Source organism: Alosa pseudoharengus, unplaced genomic scaffold (assembly GCF_046254945.1).
Source record: "Alosa pseudoharengus isolate Yale_2024_CS ecotype anadromous, Long Island Sound unplaced genomic scaffold, YU_APseudo_1.1 YU_APseudo_1.1_scf_14, whole genome shotgun sequence".
NCBI classification, from domain to species: domain Eukaryota; kingdom Metazoa; phylum Chordata; class Actinopteri; order Clupeiformes; family Clupeidae; genus Alosa; species Alosa pseudoharengus.
Window position 1 is genome coordinate 26,151,272 of NW_027468609.1, and position 21,957 is coordinate 26,173,228.

The 21,957-nt window shown below is 44.6% G+C and overlaps 1 pseudogene; it reads left to right on the top strand.

Moving 5' to 3' along the window:
• The first annotated feature begins 13,796 nt into the window (after positions 1–13,796).
• Positions 13,797–21,957, top strand: part of LOC143123184 (A disintegrin and metalloproteinase with thrombospondin motifs 19-like) — a 60,168-nt pseudogene continuing 52,007 nt past the window's right edge.

Here is a 21,957-nt window from a genome sequence, read left to right on the forward strand (position 1 = left end):
CTGGAGTTGCTCTTTCTTCTCTCCCTCTCCTGCAAACACAGGATCTGCCCATGAAATGGTGTCTGCGCTTGGGCGTGGGGCTCATGGCCTTTGGACCTGGCCGATCTCCAGGGGCCACCGTGCGAGTTCACGCATAGACTGGAAAACGTGTGCGGGAGCTCATTAGTCTGTGCATGCTCTGTTGTTTCTGCCTGTATGGTTCAACATGCTGCTATCCATGTATAGGGAAACGGTTCAAGGAACAGTTGTTGGAAGTTTTGCCTGTATTTTATGGTTGCGTGTAACTACTCATGTCTTTGGACAACAGTGCATGTGATGGCTGGAAGACAGCAGAACATGCTGGATAACTGACATGGTCTGACTCTTAAAGGGTTAAAGTTTTGTTCGGAGGTAGACAGCATTGATCCCCAAACCTGCTGTTAAGAGCAGGGGAATGGAACCAGAGTGACATGCGAGGAGATGCTGTTTTAGAGAGCCTGTCCCGGGGCACTTCTGTTTCCCACAAACATTTCACCCCAGTATAGACAAACTGCGGCCCTGGCTAATGGTTCGTCTGTGTTTGTTCAGGTAGGGCCCAGACTTATTTTTAAAGCTCAGTTTGCATCTGTGAACCAGCAGGAGAAGGAGTAGGAGGAGTAGGGGTGAGGGGTTGGTGTTTTTTGCTGGGTCCCGCCAGTAGACCTCTTTCTGTGATGTTAATTGAGAGCCATGTTTTATTTAGAATCCCTAAAGGGAGGCCTTATCGCAAAACCATAACCCCATTACCGCTCGGGGTCGTGCAGTTCAGAGCCAGCCCTGAAGTAGGAGCAATCATGGCGAAATGCCTCATTTGTTACAATTACATTACGACAAGTGGTTTGAACACCCCCGTCCCTCGGTTCCTCAAAAGCAAATCCCGGCCGCAAATCTCAGCCCTGCAATTGTCTCTCATTTATCAGAAGTGAATATGTGGGCCATTTCGCCATTTTTTGTGATCCAAGAGATAATTCAAGTAAAGTTGCTGGAACCCTCTTGTTTTTGTCAGGATTATTCTAACTCTTTGGCTATTTGTCTTTTAGAAGCCTCTCTGTGGAGCAGGTTTTTGGGCCCCAAAAGCTGATGTGTTTATATCGACACGCCAACTGGGTGATATGATATGTAATTAACATTTTGCCATAAATTTCAAGAACATGTGATGAAAGGTTATATCACCATTTAAATGGATCAATAAAGTATCTATCTATCTATCTATCTATCTATCTATCTATCTATCTATCTATCTATCTATCTATCTAAATATCTCAAGATTTGCCAACAACTCTTGTTTGGTCAAACTTTAAAATTCCGTTTCCTTGAAGTCCCAGCGTAATGCCCTATTATATGGTAACAACTCACCATTACAATTTTTTTTTTATAAAGAAGGGCTTTGTTTAACTCATCTTACGTTTGTCAAGGTATGCACAAAGTTTGGTGTAAAACACCCGGACTGTTCGGTTAAAACTGTAAACTGTAAACTTCAAAATGTCCAAATTACTTCTCTGTCTGAGGTATTAGCAGACATCTGTTTTCATAATGTTGGCACCATGTTATTTACAGTGAGAACTTCTGAAACAAACTTTAAGAGCTGCACTCACTTGAAATGTGAAAAGAACTTTATCTAAGCCGCTGGGGTTGAGGTGCAGGAATTTTTATCACGGCTGTGCACTTAATAGCTTTTTTTTGTGACAGGCTCCAACTCTGCACAGGCTCGCGCTATACGGTGCAAGAGAGCAAAGAGTTTTGGCCGCAACGGTAAAGACGGAGACGGAAATCATATCACGGGCCCCGGCAATAAGTTGTGCTTGGAGAGGTGACGGAATGTCTTAACATGAGTGAGGGGTGAAAAGGTGGATGGGGAGTGTGATGTCACCTTTAAAAAGAAACAAAAAAGGGAAACTTGATCATACAAATGGATGTTGCCATTACTTTCATTTTGTCTTTCTGCCTTTGACCACAAACTTTTGCTTGACAGTGCATTTGTTTTAACAATTGAATGTGTTTTCCCACTTAACCCTTGAGTCTAACCAACCTTCTACCCTTGCCTTGAGTAGAGAGCTTCCCACTGCTGCTGTATGGCAAAGGATACCATCACTACTATGGAGCTATTCATATACAGCTGGACATGAGGCCATTGATGTAACATCCACTAATGAGATTTAAAGCCTGGAGATTGAAAAATTCTTCATTCGTCACTGCCATTACTGACTATATCCTTGAAAACACACAATCCTTGTTGTGTATGTATGAGTACATTTCAAGACTGTTATCCGAGTTCCTCAGTGTATAACTGTAAAATAATAATAGCCAGTGGCCAGGGAGAGTATGAAACTTCACAGAGGAAGAGGAAGGATGGGATACCCTGTCTGGCCCGAAGTGGCCTCTCTGCCCTAAGGAGGAGCACCATTGGCCGTCAGGATTCAGCATGGAGTGGCACAGAGGGCCACTGCTGTCTCTCTCTCTCTCTCTCTCTCTCTCTCTCTCTCTCCATCTCTCTCTCATCCATCATGCCTGGGTCGCTTCCGCTCTCTCGCTCGCTCGTCGTCCGTCCATCCGGCCCTGGCCAGGACCTGGCGGCATGGGGCCGCATTCGTATTCCAGGTGTGTGTCTGCGAGCGCTGCCGTGCCCGGCTGGGAATGCCATTAGCCGCCCTTCGGCACGCTGCTGCCGCTGCGCTTTGCCTTTTTTTTCCCTCCTCATGCCCCTTCGATCCATTGCCTCCGCGGCGCTGTTTGGCCCTCTCCGGGGACCTGTAGGGATAGCAGCATGAAAAGGCGCCGACACCAGCGGCTCGGATGGGGGTGTGTGTGTCGGCTCACGAGGGTTAGCTCCAGTCCGCACTGAGTGTTTATTGGTCCAGCCGGTTCTGCTTGTGACAGCCAAACGGACTTATTCCAGGTTAATAGGCTGAACGGCATGGTCCAGTTCTGCTCACATTTTCTTGTGAAGTTTTTCTTTTTCTTTATGCTAGAATCATAACAGTGGAATTCAACATGCATATACAGTACAGTAAACGTTTAAATTCGTTGTTACCCACTGTCTCTATGTGAAACTTTTTTTTCTCACAACAATGTCTGTTTGCCTTCCTGTAAAGCAATCTAAGCCTCATTATCCCCTCACCAGCCTAACAGACATTTAAGTCAATAAAAGACTTCAGTATAGTCAAAACAGGAAAGTCACAAAGGCACTCTGTTTAGAAAAATATATGAAAAAGCCTTTAATTAAACATGGCAAATAGTTAAAAGCACATGGACTTATGCGTTGTGACCATATTGGCTTTCTTTAGGACCAGACTTCAGTATAACTTTGTGTCTGGGACATAATTCATTGGTAGAAAACCTGTGATGCCTCTCTTTAGGTGCACCAGAGGTGATGAGCCAAAGACAGATAGTCTTAAATCACGAAAAAATCAAGAAAAATCAAACCAGACAGTGATGGAAGGGGTTCAAAATTCAATTAACACGTAATGTCCTCTGTGCCATTACATGACGATGTTTGGGGACCATGATACCAGACAAATCAAAACATTGAAACCTTATGGTGATTGCCTTGGGGGAGGTGATGTGAGCGCCTGCTGAGTGTCATGTTGGAAGCCCTCGAAGAGAACAAACGTCTAATTTCAGTTTGTTTAGGCTGCTTGCCTTCTCTCGGCCATGCCACAAAACACTTGTCCAAACAAACAGGATGGTCTCACTGGATATCGACGGTCATCCACACAGGAAGTGATGTCATGGAACTCCCCGCTGATTAATTTTTTTGGAAATGCCTTTGTGTCTCTGTTCCAGTCGTTTTGATTTAGCCCCCTTTTTGTCTCTCCACCATAAACAGGAACAGCTCTTTCAAGGAATCAATTCAATTACACAGAGATTTTCTTTCCTGATAGCCAGCTAGGCCGCTGTATCATTCTGCTTAACCATTCTGATTAGATACTGATGCACAACACATTTTGCAAAGTTCAGCATTGACTGTTTTATATACCCTACGGATAGAGAAGGATATAAAATTACTTAAGTATGGGGGTGCTTATTGACTATTATTTATGAATGTATATTCATGCTATGTTTAATGGAATTTGGACATCATACCTTGGAAGGAAATCGACATTGCCTGACCTCTTGGAAGCACGCACAGGGCTTGCATGTCTGTTATGGAGCATGATTGATCCAGCATTGCATCCCAAGCAGGTGCATTTGCGGCGATTGCACCATATCTCAGGAGGCCACCTGCAAAAAAAAATATTTCCCTTCACTCCATAATAGCTGGACATTATGGGACCTGAACTTTGACCTTTGATCTTGGTCGTCTGCATTGCACACATTGCCTATAATTCAGTCCCTCATTTGTAACATCAGGCAGATGTCATATTTTTTTTGCTCACATACTCTGGATCTGGCAGGAAAGTGCAGGCATAATGTCTATGTTTAGGGAGCCTCACAGAAACACAACCCAACAGTTAACATCTAACCCTACGGCCTGCGTCTTGATAATGCACACGCCCTTAGAAATCATGAGCAGTGAAACATCACTTCATATTGTCAGCAACTCGGAGCGCTTTCGCTGCGCTGTGGGAAGAGCAATTTCCCTCTGTGCAGTCAGTTTTCCCGCATTCAGGCAATGATTTCATTTTACAGTGCACTCTGGGGGCAGCGGGACCATTAGATTGAAATTGTTACATGAAATCATCGTGAACCATTCAACCCGCATTGCCTCCTTTCAGTTTATAACCTGGACATACCAGTGATGCTGGAGGTTTGAGTTGGCAATGTGTGTGTGTGTGTGTGTGTTTGTGTGTGTTAAGGGTGGAAGGGAGGATGTGTGTAGAAAACCAGTATTTTGTGTGTGTGTGCAACCCTGCATTGCATCCTTTCCGTTTATAGTCTGACCATGGCACCAATAGTGACCATTACAGCTATCTCTCTCTGTCTCTCTCTCTCTCTCTCTCTCTGTGGTGTGATATGTGTGTGTGTGTGTCTGTGTGTGTGTAAGCGAGGCACATAGAAACCCTGCATTGCAACCTTTCAGTTTATAGTCTGAGCATGGTACCAATAGTGACCATAACAGCTAACTCTGTGTGTGTGTGTGGGCGCATGGTGCAGAGTTTGGTTTTTTAGGGGGGGGGGGGGGGCAGAGAGAATTAGCACACAATGCATGAACCCCAGTCACCGGTTCATATGAGTTCATCCCCACGGCTGTGCTCATGTGAAACCAGAGTAGTGACATAATGCCACAGTGCGTGTGTGTCTGTGTGTGTGTGTGTGTGTGTGTGTGTGGGAGTGTGGGATGGCCGGATGATGACTAGCACACAGGTCAGGCAGGCCTTCGGCCACACTGTGCACAGACATTAGCATGGGAGTGAAGAGGAGCGAATGAGTGAGTTGCTCACAGGGAGAGAAAGAGCACACGAGTGAAAGAGAAAGAGAGAGAGACAGAAAGAGAGAGAGAGAGAGAGAGAGCATGAAAAAAAAGAGGCGCAATTATGAATGCAAGGACATTAGATCATAGGTCCACACCCTTGTGCTCGGGAGGGGAACCCGACCAAAAACATCAACAGGCACAGGCCAGAGTTCATTTTCTCTTTCTCTCTCTCTCTTTATATATATATCTGTCTCTCTGTCTCTCTCTCTCTCTCTTGATCTCTATCTGGTGCTTGTTCATTCGCTTGCATGAACCACAGTCAGCTACACAGGAGAAGAGGAAAAAAAGGTCTGCCATGCATGGCCAATAATGGGGTCGATTTGCATCGTAATAACATGACGAGCCCATGGTGTTGGAAATTCGGTCATCCTCTGTGGCGGTCAATGCTGGTGGGAAAAAAAAACCTGCATCATTAGGGGATACCAGTGTGCGGACTGAGGGATGGCATTGTCTCGCCGTTGCCAGCCAGGGGTCAGAAGAGCAAGTAATTGTGATGGCAGAGTTTGTGAACTCTGTCAGACGGGCAGGACCGAGACTCATCAAAGTCCACCGATATTTACTAATTACTCGTAATTAGTCAGCTTTCCAAATGACAGACATCGCAGTGTTGGATGCTGTTGAGGCGATGACTGATCATCGTGATGTCCCTGGTGTACCACTCAATGACACGTCATGCAGTTTTTTTCCCTCTAAAATCCAGTGAATGAGGTATTGGCCGTTTGGGGTGGTGATTGTTTTACTGAAGGTTGTTAAAAGCACATCATTATCACTGGTGTAGTGATAGTGCTGACCCATTTGATCAATATGAGATGAACTTAAATGAAGGATTCCCACAAATATAAAACAAACTCAAATCAAAAAGAAATGTTGGAATAGGAAATAACTGCTGCAACAGAAGAACAGCAAGATAGATCACATATGAGACCAGTTTTAACTCTGAACAGACCCAGACTATCCCCTCTTTACATATAAGCCTTAATGTCCTACCAGGAGAGACATGTGTCCTACACAACGGGACACCAGTTACACGCCTTTTCTCCAGTCCTTCAGAGGGGGATAGTAAAGGATAAAACGAAAAAAGGTTACCTTTGGCTCACCCAAGTGGCATGAAATTAGATTGTGATAAAACTTTACAGTGGGCGTCCACATTTGAATGCACACAGTCAAGAGCATGAAGTGCATAGTATTGCACTAAGGTCACTTTTGTGGACCAGTGTTGTTATTTAATAATTCGTAGGTGTTCCAGAGATGACGGACATATTGCATTGCGTCCAGATTACTAACATTAAATATTTACTTTGGGAATAAGAAATGCATCCAAAATGGGGGAAAAAAGAAGATTGATTGATTGTTATTTTGTGTGTCTAGTGTGATGTATTCCTGAATGAATACAAAAAGTTACTCTTGTACGCTTCCTGTTACTTTAATAGAACTTTTCTCTCCGTGGTTCCTCAAGAGAAAGTGAGCTCTGTGCCGAACTGCAACTGTTAGATGTGATGATGCCTGTTTATATAACGGCTTCAATAAGAGGTCTCTGTTCAGGTCTTTTCTGCTTTGTGAGAGATGCCTCTTTATTGTGATGCACACAGGACTAGGGTGGTGATTTGGCTCTTCTCTTACCTCAGCCTCCACACTTGGCCAAGGTTCCTCGCATGAAAGCTCTGAGGTCAGGGCCCCTCGGGCCGTGCTGCCCGAATCAGTGCCTGAATTTTTTGTGCCGTCTAGACGGGCAGACAGTGAGGCTTCTGAAGTCCCCTGGCAACATTAGTCCCCTGGCAACATTAACTAAGTCAAATCAGGACGCCACCACAGACACACAAACACACGCACACACACACAGACACACGCACACACAGGCAGGTTGGATCAGGGAGCACCGTGCTTTGGGCCACGCATCATATCCTTTCTGGTACGAGCCCTCTGTGGTGATGGCGGTCAGGAGCTGGCGTCGAGGACATGCCCCACTGGTGGGCGCGGGAGCCTTGTGGTCGTCCAAGCGTCTGCCCGACTTTGATCACACTTCTTCTTTTTTTTTTTTACTTGCCGTATATTTGGCCTTGTTTTTCCGTCAGACAGTGGTGAAATAACCCTCTGTTATAAATCTTCTTAATGACTTGCTTTGAAATATGCAGGAGACACATATTCGTTTTTGCTGTTGACACCTCAACGCAAGACAGCAGAACTGGCCTACACATGGGAAAGATCCTTAAGAATGTTGTGTGAGAGCAAGTGTGTGTGTGCGTGTGTGCTTGTGTATATGTGTGTCTGTGTATGCACTTACACTGAATGACCCAATGGCTGAAGGTGGCTTGAAAGGTCTCCTAGCGAATTTACATCATTTCCAAACCAGTCATGTTGTGTGTATGCATCACTCAGATAAACGGCTCACGATGGACGTTGTGCCATTAAATGCCATAGGCAGGAGGACGCACAAGGGGCGTTAAACAGTTGACGCCGCACAAGCAGTCCCTTCCTTCAGCTGAGACACATGCGCGAGCATCAAAAGAGTTCCCACTGTAATGGGTTCAGCAGCTGGGTGAAAGAGTTATGGTTCCTGGTGCCTCACGTAGTTCTCTCTTACTCTTTTCTTTCTTTCTTCTCTTTCTTACTCTCTCACTCTCTTCTTCTCTCCCTTCTTCTTTTCCAGCTAACATTGTACAGGCCACTCTATATGCCCTCAGTCCTTGGGGGGAACCCCATTGTTTTGACTCAGATTGGATGGTGGTAAGCCGCAGAAATGGCTCCCAACCTCCCCTCCAAAAAATCCCCAGCATTACTGTCTGCCCTCTTGACACAGGTCAGGTTGCCTTTCAAGTTCTCCTTTCAAATCTGAAACAGGTTAACTCTTTCAGCAACTGGGCCTTACAGAGGTAAAAGCCCTCACAGAGCCAGTGAGAATTATTTATATAACCTACATAAACATTAGTAAATGCTTTTATCAGTAGCTGCAAAGTGCTGTGACCTGCACAGTGTTAGTATTGTCAAGCGATAGAGCTGGTGTCATAACTCATGGACATAATGGAAGCCTTGTGAAAATGTCAGCAAAATGTCTCTCATCAAGCCCTGTTCATCTAAACTGTGGCAACGTCCATCTTTTCTTGAATTTGTGTCAGGAAATTGCCTTAATGCTATGCCATGGGATTCCAAATAGAATGCACATCAGTGGACAAGAATGCTGAAGAGAATGATTCTTAAATTATTTCACCCTGGCAATGAAGAGAAGGAGAAATTGGTGTCAGAAAAAGTAAATTCTTACCATACCTAGGGAAAGTAGGCCGGTAATGTTGAGCTATAGTGAAGTGGAACTGCATGGGCCAGCACTGACAACGTTTCGAAGGCCTGGGGGTGGTTACGATGTGGAAAGTACTGCAGCACATGAACAGGGCGAGTTTTAAGAGTGCCTTGTGTTCAAAAGAGGCCTAAACTGGCTCCTTGCCTCCCCTGTAGCCCCTGTTACACAATCCTGGATCTTCAGTTTGTCTGTCTGTCCCTCCTCTCCTCCTCCTCCTCTCTTTTCCTCCCCTCCTTCTCCTCTTCTTCTCTTCTTCGCAAGGCCACAGCTTTCAACACTCCATCCGAGCATACGGAGACATCACCCCCCCCCCCACACACACACACACACATCTCAAACACTGCTGGACAATTTTTGAATGGCTTTGTTGCGTGATCGATACCCCATCATCCACCATCCACAGCCCCATAAATGTCCATAAAAGAGTTTTTAATATAGACCAGGTAAGGGGGGGGGGGGTTACTCCTGAGGTCTCCAAAGGCTTATTACTGGTGCAAACTGCAAATGCTGTGTGCTCTGAGCCAGCGGGCTGGTGGTTAACTTTAATTGGTCTGCTCGCTGATAAATATGTAGAGCACATGCAAAGTGGGCAGTGTTTATGGTCGACAAAGGATGCTTCCATTATAAATGTCAGCGTAAATAACGACGGAGACATAAAGCACGTCCGCTGAGGGATGGAGTCTCCTTGAGCTCGATGTACATTTATAAGGCAACAGTGCACGTAGTTAATAGAATTAGGATAGCATTATTTCCCTGTTGTGTGAACACAAGTCTAATTGAGCCAAAGACGTACAGTATAACATACGGATTTGGCTTAAATAATAGTGAGACTGTTAAATGGGATTGTTTTTCTAAATCAGTGCAATTCTTGTATGTGGAGTGCATTGGAGTGGATGTGTACTGATTTAAGTATTAAAATGCAACCGTGCTTTTGTCAAGACTGGTTATTGCATGGTGGTTCCTAGTGACAAATCTGACCTAGATCATTACCAACAGAGATGGCTGGGGTACAGATAAAAGACCTCTTTTGGAAGGACAGGAGAAATGAGGCATGCTTTCACTGATTGTATAATTTTTTGCCAAACTCGTTTTGGTTCCTCTAGTCCCAAAACAGAGAAATGATTGGATCCTATTGAGAATTGATCATTGATTTCCTATCTGGTGACCTGGACCACATATCTCTTTTATTTCATGTCCAGTTATGTAAGTCTTGCACTGGGGTATCTTGCGTCCCTTCCTGTTTCCCAAGATTATCCGCCTGTGTGGATGAGGAGCTGTTATCTCCCTGCAGAACTATTATGAGGACTCCCACCATTTTTCAGCGTCTGTCCTCGAGTCCAGATGGCCTTGTTGCCATGACACATTCTTAGTCATCCGCTCACACGTCTTTTATAGACACACAGCGCGTCCCCGCCACTGGACTCCACTGCTCCACTTCCACCGGCCCCCGTGTTCAGTAGAGAGTTTTTCTCCCCGACAAGGCCACTCACATTTGTCCCCTTGAATCACCACCAACCTCCCCCCCTCCCTCGCTTTTCTCTCGTCCCCTGCCCCCAACCCCCTCACTCCATTCTAGATCTCCTCCCTATACAGTCAATCCACTGCTATTTGCTTTATTACTCCCTCTGTTTAAAGCATCGCATTACCTCATCGTGTTGTCAGGTCTCCCAGCTCTGCGTATAATGGAAAATCGCCCCCCTCTGCCAGGCCCTGGTGTGTTGAGGGCCAACTCTCTGATCAGCAGAGATAAAGAAAAGTCCTAATGTGTTTAAAGCGTTCTACTGGAGGGAGATGGGGTATAGGGGGGGGTTGGAGTGGAGGTGTGGGTGGGGATGGGGGGGGGTTGGCTCTTGGATGGAGAGAGGCGTGTGGAAGTGTGGAATCAAACAATGAGAATCAAACTAGGAAGGAGGGCAAGGTATCAATTTGAATGGAGCTAATTTGAGCATGTCGAACACTATATTACATCTGGGACCCGGCAGGTACCAATAGGAAAAAAGAAGAAAGGAAGAAAAAAAAGAAATTGGTGAGAAAAAAAATGGAGTGTGTTTTTTCCCTTTTCCTTCCCACTCTCCCAATCTCTGGGTCTCCTCTTTCTTTCCTTCCCTCTATCTCTCTTGCTCCATGCTTCTCTCTCTCTCTCTCCCTCTCTTTGCTTTCTTCCGACCTAACGAAGACATGGTCGGTTCCCTTAGACACTGTGTAATAGAAGAGATTTGGCTGCCTGAGTTGAAAGGGGAAAAAGCGCTCGCGGGCCTGAAGGGGAAGGAGAGGAACATGAAACAGCCCCTCTGAAATGTGTCTGTGCTGCTTTACCAGTGAGCCAGATTCTCTGCTTTTTTTCCCCCTTTCTTTTTTTTGTGAGAAAAAGATCCAGTTGCCCTGATCTCCTCTGTGAACTCTGCCATTATCACAGGAAACGGACCTGGGTTCAAAAGAACTGCTGGACACCTAGCAGAAGTGGAATGTGTGTGTGTGTGTGTGTGTGTGTGTGTGTGTGTGTGTGTTTATGTGTGTTATTGGCTATGTGTTGTACTTGGAGAAACTGTGGTGGCAATGACTTTATTCCTTCCATGTGGCTGTGCGAAGTTATGACTTTGTGCCATTGGTCTGTTTCAGTGGCACATTATAAACCAAATTGGCCAGTCATGTCACTGTTGAGTTGGTGAAGAATGAGGGACAGTCTTTCAGCAAAACACAGCAGTCAGTTTTGCTCCTGGAAATACAAAATTAGAGTGAATGGTGCATTCAACTGCATTGTGTTAAGTGACAAAACCATTTGTTCATCCAAGATTGGAAGGGTGCATTAGCTTTTGTTTAACCATTGTTTGTGTATTTAATGATTGTTCCCAGGAATTGATTTTGGTGAGCAAACGTCTATTCTTGCTGAAAACATCTCACAATGCCTGATTGTTTAACTTTCAATATCTCCTCATTGCAGATGTCTTTGCATTTGTGACTTTCACAGCATTCATATGGCTTCCTAGCCACTTTTTAGTGTGAGTTTGTACAGAGTTCTGGCATTATTAACCTATTCAAGTTGAAATAAATCTAAATGTCGGAATGTCTCCACTTGTCCCAGATAACGTTTTATATGGTAAAAAGGATGATATGCTACCTACATTGAATGTGAATTTGCATTTAAATACCTATTACATATATTCATCATACAGGTAGGCTATCTGTACTGTGTCAACACATCTTGACAGTAGCTCCAAGTAATCATCCAGACAAGCTTGTATCAGATACACAAAACACTTGGACAGACACAGCACATCTAATTGAGCCCAGTAAGGTGCCCTTTTCTTAGCCTACTACATAGCCTTAGGCTGAACCATGCCAAGAACATGATACTGATCAAAGGGCTGGTCAACTGAGGTCCCATCTCTGAAATATAAGTGCAGTAACACAAGGCAGGTTGAGATCTACTGCTGCTGTCTTTGCTTTTCCGTCTGTTAGATCAGAGCATCTAGTCTTTCAAACATCAATCCCAGGCAGGCAGCAACTGCCAAACACCAGCCATGCACACATGGATTGTTTTGGACTGATACACTACCTTGATATCAGACCGAATGATTCCAGAGTTACATCATCCCCACTGCGCAAGCTGATACCAAATATGCCATGGCGGACTGGCAATGCCTCGTCCCGGCCGGGCCCGTAATTGGTTTTACACCCTGTGTGTCTGCCAACGGGATTAGTGATGTTTTTCTTTCCCATCATCTTTTTTTTTCTCGGGTCGATATAGGTCCGAGAAGTCCATAACATGCAGCGCACAATCGTGACGTAATGAAAACATCTAAATCAACTTTGCATCTCTGGTTTGCAACCCAATACAGGGAAACAAACAAAAAACGGGGTCGAGTTTGAGGATGCGGCTGCAGCTGTGCTGGCATTGGTGGCGATAACATTCTGCAGCTCTTCATCAGTCCGTTACACATTGGTAATCCTCCCAGGCATCACAGACCTGACCTCTGCGTTGGCGCTTCCTTTGGAATATAAGTCACAGTTTAAAAAAACGAATGAATGGTCGCCGGCTCTGTTTTCCATTTTGTGATACGTTAAAACAAACAATGCTGCAGATTTGGTGGTGAAGGAAATGCGGTCTTCTCATATAGGCTATGAACACTCTGCAATAAGGGGATGGGAATGGTTATTTCAGCATCTGTCCAAGGGCATTGTTTTTGTTTGGCACAAATGTTCCACAACTGGATCCACATAAGAAGGGAGGTTTCTATAAGGCCTTAGTCTATATGGCTCGAGTAAGTCAAGTCGTTGAAAAAATGGAAAAAGAAACATGGCTTGGAATTTCTTGAGATATTCAAGATGTGATTTATGCTTTTTAAATCACTAATATTTATTCATGATTCAACGGAGTTACAGTGGAAGTGAGACTGCTGCCGGAGTCTTTAGGCTATAACATTTACAATCAATCCAACACAAACTAAGATTTCTGATGACTTCAGTTCTCCTGCAGAGAAACAGGATATGAAACGTATGATACATATTATTATTATTAGATAGTGACATGTCACATGGTTTTTCAGTCAGTTCAATGGGTTGATGATGGACAGTGACAACTTAACTTCCTGACATGAAGTATACTTTGGCATGTTGAATACAATAAAAAGCTCATAATGTCCCTCTAATGACCCAATGAACCAAGATATGAGATAAATACGATTAAGACTCACAACATTTCATTACAGGATTATCACAGACAATTCCATGCCGATTGAGAGTTGAACATGAACTTAGCTTGAGGCAATGTAATTAGGCCTAATAAAATACTTATTTTGACAATACATTATCTCCAAGCAGTGCAGCATGTGTGGCGATATTATGCAGCGACTGTGTCGGCACAATATGTAGAGCGTGCAGTCTGGGTCCTCTAGTGCTCTCTACCGCTCACTGTACTGTCCATACATCAAAATACTGCTCCATACAAGTCTCTCTCTCTCTCCCTCTCTCTCTCTCACACACACACACACACACACTCTCGCTCTCCCTCTCTCTCTTCCTTTAGTCTACTCTATGCTGACTTTTGAATTTTCCTCTGCGGGACGCGGGACTCATTCATTTGGAAACAGCCTCATGTGAGCGAGGAGAGAGCACACACCGGGACATGGATATAACTGTCAGGCATTACACCGCCAACACATAACCTAGCTTCTGTTCCTGGCGAGTAAATTTATAAAGACACCACAGGGCTGTGTCGTTCATAGAGAATATGCATCTAAATCGACTTTTTTATCAGCTGTGCTTTTTGGGCATGTGTGCCACTGCAGGTAGAGAAAACCCACCACTACAAAAGTTATTGAAACACCACAACTTTGTAAATGTACCGATAACAAATAGTTCCAAAATGTATTAGTTATGTCTTTATCCTTGCCGGCTTAATGGAAATGTACGAGTATTCACCACAGGTGACATTTACCGTTATGTATGGAAACGCAGCGCTTTACCCTCTAAATTACCCTTTATGCATACATCGGTAGAATCCTCATATATTTGATTTCATTTTGTGCGTTCTTCTCTATTCAGATACGCAGTCTTCTCAGGATTCGGAGTTTGAAATCGTATTCCCAGAGTTGTTTCCAGACACGAGTCCACCGCCTCCTGATAAACCAAATATCCGAGAGGCTGACGCCAACGCCGGGAGCAGTTCTCGGGAGGTCCGCTCCATTTCAAATTGGGAAAGCTACGAATCGCATGAACTGTACCACCGGGAACCACCAGGACCACAAACTAAAGCTGCTTCGGCTCTGCGTCTCAAAATCCCAGCCTTTGGAAAAGATCTGGAACTCATATTGAATCGGGATACGCGTTTCTTGTCCCAGAAATTCATGGTAGAGAAGAGACCGAAAGCACGAAAGGCATCTCCGCGCAACCCGCCAGCTTTCTCATCTGCCAACGCGGAGGCAGCGTGTTATTACAGCGGAACTGTTCTCAATTACGCAGGATCCATCGCCTCATTCAGCACCTGCGCCGGTCTGGTAAATACTCGCTTTTCAATTGTCAGACTTGTGTTTGTAGCACTTGTGTTTGAACTTGTATGTAAATGAGTTATTATCCCATCTATTCAGTTATGGCAGTGCATATCAAAACTCTTAAAGCATATATATTACTTCGTGTGTGGGAGTCATAACTGTAGTCTCTGGGGCACCTGAGGTAAATCGGTAAACTTTCATTAGCACAAACTTGCATTAAAGAGCACACTTTAAAGTCCTTTATAGTTTACAAAAAGAAAGACCCTTTGTGCTTTAAATTGACTGTCAACTAGGTAGAACTTGTTGATTAAATTATATTTAAGTTAGGTCTGATCTGAAAGATAGGGTATGTGGGGAGTGGACATGTGCAGTGGAAAGGTAGCCAGGCCAACTGTTTTGCATCCTCTGAATAGTAACTATGCCTGGGGGCACACTGTCTGGCGTCTGCCTCAGGTGCCACTTTTGGTAGTCCGGAAAGTGTGTGGGAATCTATCGATGCCTGCTCCCCGACCACCCCACATTCTTGTGGTCCTGGATCACATGATCATAGACAACATGAACTTATCAGAAAACCGCAGCTCGCAGCCATTAGCGGCCGTTGAGATTGAGGGGGTGAACACTTGCGGTTTCCATGGCTTGGCCTCCGTCCACCAAAGTTTTGGACGGCGAATCTAGGCCTTCTAAACGAACTGAAGCGCTCGCCACACAGAATTTAAGTAACGTTACGCGAGGAGAATTTGGCTTGGAAAAGTAGGCCTTTCTTCTAACTCTCAAAGAGCCGGAGCTTGAAATGTAAAGCAGTGTTTAAATCCCCTGTTGCACTTAAAGAGAATTCATTCTCACTAAGACAATATTTGAGCTGTGTTAAACAGGGAATTTTAGTCTATATGACACAAAAAGGAATATATGTGCATAAAAACCAAGCAGTGACCCAAAGTAAACACAGTTGTGATACTATTTTTTGTGTATCCTATAACCCACATGGTCACATTATTTATATCACATTATATATCCCATAGATACAATGCACAGCTCATCCATAGGCCACCAACACTTATTATTCATTCCCATGTGTAGTGTGTAGACAAAGGATTGGATGCTTTCCCCCACTGAATTCTGTGGTCAGCCACCACCATGTCCAGAGGATGCCCCAGCCTCACCGGCATGTGAAAGGGGTGCTGCTGAAGCTCTGACTGAGGAGCTGTTGAGGCTGTCGAGCTGTTGGCAGACATGGCATGAGCCGCAGGCTTTGTTGTAGCATGGGGAATGTGGCACATGCTTAACCCCGGCGGTGTCACCCGAGGTGTTTGACTTAGTGGGTTCGTTTTAGTGCAGAGTAAATTCTGAAGCCCCACCGAGGGGGCAAGTGTGGTTTACTGTGTCATGTCAGGCTGATTGAAGTTGAGCTGGTCCCTCTCTATGAAGTTTCTAAAAATATAGTGTATGCTGTGTTCAGCTGTGTGTATAGGTGAAAAGTATGATGTTACTTGAAATATTTAAGGAATGAAGTTGTTAATTGAATCATATTGATATACAGTATTGGCACTAGAAACATAATGCATTTAAAAGCCTATTCTACCATTGTAGAATCACATGTGCAATAAAATTAAATGTATGTTGGTAACATATAGCAATGTTAAAAAGAGAAATTACTTTTCTTCCTGGAATGTGACTTTTGCTATAGGTTAATGTATGCTGATCTCTGGTTGCAACATTATTAATGTCAGCAAAATGATTTGCACATGAGGTCTGTTGAAGTGTTTGAACTCATTGCTATCTGCTCCATGGCTTTCTTTTCCCATGAGTAATCACAATAGAAAGTGTGTGTGTGCATATGTGTGCATGCGTGAGAGTGAGAGAATGTGTGTGTGAAAGACAGAGAGACGAGAGAGTGAGTATATGTGAGAAAGAAAGAGAGCGAGTGCATGTTTGTGTGTGTGTGTGTGTGTGTGTGTGTGTGTGTGTGTGTGTGTGTGTGTGTGTGTGTGTGTGTGTGTGTGTGTGAGAGAGAGAGACAGAAAGACTGTGTGTGTTTGTGTCTGTGCCTGATTATATGAGAACGAGAGAGGGAGAGAGGTGTGCTGCTGGCCAGTGGTTCAGGGTTCTGGTTTGGTGTGTGTGTGTGTGTTTATGTGTGTGTGTGTGCGGGTTTGAGCAGAGCGCAGCGCAGCCTTGCCCTCTATCTGACTCGACCGCCTAATCAGCCCTCTTTAATTAAGGGTTGTGGGTGACTTGTTTAGTCTGCGCGAACGAAAGCCAGCCCCAGCCAAATAAGAGTTTTCCGTGAGCCCAGCCTTGACCTCCCACCTAAGAGCAGCATTCCTGTCCAACAGCAGGTAATGCCCCTGGGGGAGGAGGGCAGGGAGGGGGTTAGGTGCAGGCCGGGGTGGAGTGGGGTTGTTTTTTTGGAAGTGGAGGTCAGGGATCTTTTTTTTTCCCTTTGGGGCAGTGGGTGCATATGGGCATTTTCGGGTTATTGAAGGTGGCACAGAACTGTTGGAGTTTGGCGTACAGAACAGGGGCAGTGGACAGGGACCTATAATTTGGACTATGAGTGACCTGCTGTTCAGATTTGAAGAGAGAGATGTGAGATGTGTCTCGCCTGGTCTACTGAGTGTTTTGTATTGCATTATATTTATCAGAAACTGGCTACATTTAATGTTTTTCTACTTGTATGCAATGGGAGAGAGAGAGAGAGAGAGAGAGAGAGAGAATAATGATGATGATGATGATAATGATGATGCTGTGTACTGTTTCAGTTTTAATTCCAATATGTATAGTGCAATGTGTATTGCTTGACAAAGTGTGCGTACAAACAAATTGTGGAATGTGATTATACATATTTTATGTACTGTATTTAGTAAAGACTTTCATCGAAACCAGACGCTAAACATGTCAGTGTCAGTAATGGAGTTTTTTTCTACTGTTTTTCTTTTGTGAGTAATTATCCATTGGTGAAATGGAATAATTATATTATTGAACTGTAACCCTCCTCTGTATTGACCTGATATCATTTTAATTATGTCTCATTGTATGAAAAGCCTGTTTTTCTCATATGTGTCACTGAGCCCCTAGTCCCGTGCTTTCTCTGCTCTCTCCCATGACTTGGCGTTTGGCAGCCCTTTTGCCCTTGCTTGAGCTGATGTGTTTGTTTTGTCGATGTGATGTCCTTTTCAGATGGGCTTTATTCAGCTCAATGAAGATTTTCTTTTCATCGAGCCTTTGAATCACACTCTGGCGGTCACGGGACATGCCCACCGAGTCTACCGGCGAAGGCGCTCGCTGGCCAAACAGTCTGCGCCCAAATACTGCGGAGTCATCCCTGGTATGTACATCTGTCTCACCCTCTTCATGCTCATTGTGTTTATCACTGCAGCCGGTTTCACGACCATGGAGATCGCGATCCTGTTAAAGTAACAAGTAACGTTGAGTCCAGTCTATAAAAACAACACCCGAGAGACTGTGTGTGAGTGGGTGCAGCGCAGTCCCGCGGTCATGATTCAGCAGTCTACAGTACAATGTTGTAATGACAAAATGTTTGGAATGTCAGTGCTTCTTAAGAACAAAGTCTACAGTCTCATATTGCCAGTGGCTGCGGAGACATGGTTTATCAACCATGGAGAATCTGTGCAGAAGAATGTGTTAGCTTCTCAAATGTCAGAAGATGTGCTGTCAAAATGTGATCCATCCTGGGATCTTCGTTGCATTGAATCGAAGTTCTGCAGAGCTGTGCTAAGTACATAACCATAAGTCCTAACCATAACAATGTGTAGCCTAATATTATGACAACATGTGGTGGTTTGTATTGAAGAGACAGTAGTGGATAGAAAGATCTGTGTGAGAACATCTTACACAGGCAAGAGTTTTTTTTTTCTTTCATGAGAAGGTTTGAACATTCCCCATGTGTATACAGGCAGTGCTATTGAATGATCTCTTCTGGCATAAACACATGCCATTGCTTATGAGCAGATCCGTGGGTGATTTATATAGGACAGCCGACTTCAGAGCTTCACTGGGTGGACATTACTTTGGACTTCACACCTGCACCTGCCAAGGCCCTCTGGTGCCTGTGACTGTTTAAGCAACAAGAAAAGACATCAAGACATGAAATACTCTCACCTGAACTAGAACTAAACTCCATCGCATAGAGGTCATGGGGTTATAGGGGTCAGACATGTGCCTTGGTTTGATTTAATGAGTATTTTGCAACGCTTTTGGACACTGGATGATAGCCTCGTGCACATGTCCAGTTCAGCTTTTCCCTGGGAAGAAGAACAGCAGTGGAATTACCCAGGTCTCGCAGGGAAGAGAGTCTGTCTTGCATTTGAACTGGACGGCTGATGTGAATAAGAAGGATTCCAGCAATGATCCTGCCGTCCTTCCTATTGTGTCTGCTTTTCATTTCACATCCTTGTCTTTTTTCCCCCCTCTCTCCGGAGCCCGTTGTTTAAAGAAAGCACCTGTCTGGGGCTGCAGTACTGACAGGGAGAAGGGAGTCTGTATTTCTTGTGTGCATTTGGAAGTGCTGCTGTCAGGTAGTCTTCAGTAGATCATCATGTAGATCTAAGCCATATTCGCAGGATTTCCTTTATGAGGTCTATTTGTTACATTTATTATTGTGTGCTGGGTTGCGTTATGTAGAAGTATCATTTATGTGAATTAAAACCTGATGAACAGAAAATCCGACAATAGCTATTTTTAATAGTCTTGATTTATAATACAGATATAGCAGCTACCGATTGCATAAGAGATTATGAAATTACCTTATTTCACGAGACTTCATTGTTGTTGTAAGTAAGTAGTACATGATACACAAGTAGTACCAGTGTTGTGTTATCAGGGCCAGGGGACATTCTGGGTTTGACCATTTCCCTGCCCGCTCCACAGAGAAGCATAAGAGTAAGAGCAAGAAGCACCCGGAGCCGAGCAGAGGGAAGCGCTACTCCTACAAACTCCAGCAGGAGTACAACGTGGAGACGCTGGTGGTGGCCGACCCGGCCATGGTCTCTTACCACGGCTCCGAAGCAGCCAAACGGTTCATACTCACCATCATGAACATGGTAACTTCCTCCTCCTCCTCCTCCTTCTTCTTCTTCTTCTTCTTCTTCTTCTTCTTCTTCTTCTTCTTCTTCTTCTTCTTCTTCTTCTTCTTCTTCTTCTTCTTCTTCTTCTTCTTCTTCTTGTCTAATCTCCATCTCTGAAAAAAGTAACCTGGGGTTGTTCTACAAATGTCTGTATGAGTGTGAGACAAGACTGACTTTACTTGTACGTCTTCCTCTTCTTTCTAGGTCTTTAACCTGTTCCAACACAAGAGCCTTGGCATCCAGATCAATATCCGATTAACCAAACTGGTTCTGCTCTCCGAGACACCAGTAAGAGCTCAACACATACAACCTACACTTGTGCAAACACAGTTTTATTTTAAGAAATGATGGTTTATGGATCTTGAATATGTGTTTATCTTGTCTGTCATTACCTTGCCAAAAAAGACATAACAAAGTAAAACCATCTCTCTCATTTATCAAAACTTTTTTCCATTTTCCAAAAGCTGCTGATCCTTGTTATGATGATGCTGTTTGACCTTTTGCGTTTGTCTTTAGCCAGACATGTACATAGGGCACCATGGGGAGAAGATGCTGGAGAGCTTCTGCCGATGGCAGCAGGAGGAGTACGGCAGGAAGAGCATGATGTCCGACTTTAGTGCCAGATGGAGAGATGACCCTCCCTCGGTGGACTCGGCCATCTTCATCACGAGGTAACGTCTGCATGGGGAGTGCCTCATCATCACCAGCTGTGCACACTTGGTCACTCCTCGGCGTCATTGTTGCCCTGCGTTTTGTGCCGTAATGTAGTTTGTCTGCATTCCATTGGCTCTAAATGCAGACTGGGATCGTGTATCATGTGATGTTGCAACTCCATGGGTTTGCCGTGTAATGTGGTTGTTTATAGATACAATGTTTTTTTTTAGTGCAGTTAATTGTTGCAATACGTAATGCTTTTTCATGAGATGACCTCTAACTCTGGTGTAGGTGCACTGACAACACGTAAAAACTTTGTGCAAATGTAAGACACATCCCATGTCCTTAGGAGTGTAAGCTTTGTAGATGTTCTAGATGTTTCTGAGTATATCCTCAGTATACAGTACATCCTGTAGATTATATGCTCTTATGATTATAATGTTCTTATGATGCCATGCTGTGACAGGAAGTGCTCAACGAAACTCTGCTTGTTATTTAGCATAGATGTTGGCATAAAAACGTCACTCTTATGTACTTTTCATACCTTAGCAAAGACAGTATTAACTGCCATCATTGCTTCATATGCTGTAAAACGAAGTGCAACCTGCTCCATTGGGAGTTGTATCCAAGCTGCTTCTTTTGGACGCTACTGTATATCAGAGCGAGCGGTGAGTCTGTCTGTGCGTCCGAGTCTGCACGGGGGTGGACCGGGAGCTCGGCAGGCATCTCTGGTTTTCATTTCAATTGGGCCGTTAATGGGGCCTCGCTCACATCCACCGATCTATAACGGGTCGTGCCAAAGACATTATACCATCGGGAAAAAAAGAGTGAAAGCGAGAGAGAGCGAGAGAGAGAGGGAAAGAGAGAGAGAAAGCGCCCCCCTCCCTGTTCTATAAATCCTGTTAGAAGTTGGCGCTGGTCGACGGAGTATGATTCGGACCTGCTGAGAGGGTGAGGGTGTGTGTGTGTGTGTGTGTGTGTGTGTGTGTGTGTGTGTGTGTGTGTGTGTGTGTGTGTGTGTGTGTGTGTGTGTGTGTGGGTGGGTGGGGGGGGTGGCTTCAGGTGCTGTTTGATGTTGGAGCCGGCTGATAGGTGGCCAGCTCCCAGAAGGGCCTCACGGACCGGCCACATTCCCATCTGTGTGTGTGTGATTGTGTGGGTGTGTTTGTGTGTATGTGTGTGTGTGTGTGTGTGTCTGTGTGTGTGTGTGTGTGTGTGTGTGTGTGTGTTTGTGTGTGTGTGTGTGTGTGCGTGTGTGTGTGTGTCTGTGTGTGTGTGTGCGTGCGTGCGTGTGTGTGTGTGTGTGTGTGTGTGTGTGTGTGTGTGTGTGTGTGTGTGTGTGTGTGTCTGTGAGATGCTTGTTAGTGCGCTTCGGGGTGGTGATGTGTGTGTGTGTGTGTGTGTGCTGTTTGTGAATGTGTGTGTGTATTTGTGTCTCTGAGTTGCTTGTTAGAGCGCTTCGAGGTGGTGATGTGTGTGTGTGTGTGCGTGTGTGTAATGTGTATG